Source organism: Nansenia antarctica (genome assembly GCF_963989245.1).
Source record: "Nansenia antarctica genome assembly, chromosome: 16".
In the NCBI taxonomy this organism is placed as follows: domain Eukaryota; kingdom Metazoa; phylum Chordata; class Actinopteri; order Argentiniformes; family Microstomatidae; genus Nansenia; species Nansenia antarctica.
Window position 1 is genome coordinate 29,159,239 of NC_137686.1, and position 2,500 is coordinate 29,161,738.

The 2,500-nt window shown below is 46.1% G+C and overlaps 1 protein-coding gene across 1 annotated transcript in view; it reads left to right on the forward strand.

Annotated features, from left to right (window-relative positions):
* LOC308172239 (calpain-2 catalytic subunit-like) overlaps positions 1–2,500 on the forward strand; it is a gene marked incomplete at both ends in the record, with an annotated part of 36,620 nt that overhangs the window by 2,646 nt on the left and 31,474 nt on the right. The window lies entirely within an intron of this gene.

A 2,500-nucleotide genomic window follows, 5' to 3' on the forward strand; every position in this document is an offset into this window, starting at 1 on the left:
CTTTAGGGGCTGGAGGAGGGGGGGGGAAGGAGAGGAGGGGGGAGGAGGGGGGAGGGTAGAGGGGGTTAGGGGTGCAGGGGTCTGGGGAGGAGAGGAGAGGGGGATGGGTAGAGGGGGGTAGGCGTGGAGAGGTGAGAGGGGAGGGGAGGGGAGGGGAGGGGAGGGGAGGGGAGGGGAGAGGAGAGGAGAGGAGAGGAGAGGGGGATGTTAGTTATGGTGCTTTTCCACTACAGGGCCCGGGCTGGCCCGGTTTATTATCCTTTTTCCATTGCCAACCGAGCTGGCCCGAAGCGAGCCGAACCGGGCCGTTTTAGCTACCCTTCACGAGCAGGAACTACAGGGCCGAAAGGTACTTTTTTGCCAGGCTGCGTGTGACGTGTGACGCTGCACACCGTTGATTGGTCAATGGAAATCTTCATCCCATGTTCATAGATTTCATCACTAACCGCCATCTTTAAATACCACAACAGATTTCGCTCTCGGAAAATGTCACTTACTGTTTCTGCAATAATTTATTAATAAAGATTTGAAAAAATATGATAACCATCGTATTATCTTAGTTTAATGTCATTTCAATGCATCATAGAACTTGTATTTACAACAAGCATAACAAAAAAAAAACTATTATGGCGTTGTGCTGTGCCTATGCTGTTCCTCAGTCCAGCGCTTCATCATCCCCCTTCTAAAACTGCCATCTCCCCTTTCCATCCCTTATGTCATTTTATCAATGAACATTGTATTACTGTTATTTCAACATTCAAGCCTCTTTCACACATAGTTCCCTGTAACTTCAATGGAATCCCAAGCTGTGCCGTCCAGCCATTTTCGCCGTTCACTCATATGAGTCAAATGCCGGTAGATTCGCGTCTTGCTCCCTTTAACATGTCGGCGTTTCCCTGGTTGCGAGATCTAAACTACTAGAACTGAAAGCGGCAGGTAACAGGCACGTAACATCCATATGCTGTATATATAAATAAATATATTTGACTACCAGCAAGACACCGGAGCACTCGTATTTACATATTACATATTTGTTGTTATTTATGGAAGTGTCCGGTTGCTGGAGTAACCAGGACGCCGGCTACACTGCACAGTTTAGCCCGAAATAGAGAGAGTGCTTTATCCCGCTAATAGAATACAGTTCCAGTAAGAACACTTTTATCTCTATATTGTAATCATTCTCTTCATCTGTTTTTAAATGTTGATCTATTTATATCGATCTATTCTTGCCAATTCCTTATTACCAGTGGAAAGGGGGAACGCTAAAACACTTTAGGACTTTCCGTTCAACGGAGGAATTTATAGAACTCGCGTAGAATTCATCTCGCATTTCCCCCGTTGATGTGACGAACTGAAAGCGGCAAGTAACAGGCACTTAACGTTACATGTTTAAGGCTGATCTGTGCATGATAATGCTGCATTTTGACATAATTATTATGGCATTTCCCCCCGTTGAGCTGTATAGCGGCACTTATTACAGTGAAGCGCTCTTATGACACGTAACTCCTCCTACAGTCGCTCAGTATAATGGAGAAGCGTTTCTGAAAGTACGGCACGGCTCGGATACAAATGCGGCCCGGGTCAGCCCGATAGTGAAAAAGCGCCATTAGTCTCTGGACCCTGGAGGTGTTTTACTGAGACTACGACTTCTATTACCGTCATGCCACCGTATCCATGACACCCTGTCACCGTAGCCATGACAACACACCCTGTCACCGTAGCCATGACAACACACCCTGTCACCGTAGCCATGACAACACATTCCACACCACACAGTGAAACACATGACACACAAACTAATTATTATTATTTATTTATTTTTTGTATAAATTTGTTTTTCAGATTTTATCCCTTTTTCACCCAATTTGGTATCCAATTGAACCCAACCTAGCATCCAATTATCCCCTGCCTATTGCGTAGGATCCGCCGCACGACCCCGTGGCCGGCAGCCCCAGAGGAGATCGCCAGGCAGACTAGCTGACTGGCTCCTCGAGCCCAGCACCGTTATTCCGGCACCCCGGGGGCGCTGTTGCGCGACGGATCCTTGTCCGGAAATAGTCCTATACCGCCCTCTGGAGCGGCCGCTCAATATGCCGCTCCCTGTGTGCCTCGGCCATATCCGGGTCTGGCGAGACCGGGATTCGATCCCAGTCCCCGGTGGGCAGCTTGCACTAGTGGCTAGTGCTTAGACCGCTACGCCACCGCGGGGCTAAATAAATTTTTTTTTGCCATCAATCCACACACAATGCTGCAGAATGGCAAAGCAAAACCACTTTTTTTTTTTTTTTATCGCAATAAATGTATTAAAATTGAAATACAGAAGTACTCCATGTACATACGTATTTGCAATGACACTCTTAAAATTAGCTAAAATGCTCAAATGTCATCAAGAAATCACAGTTGAATTGAGTCCATCTTAATGCAAGGATAATAGTTAGTAATAATAGTAATTTTGAAGTCAATATCTTTGTTTTTATGTACAAGTGAGTGTGAGAGGTCG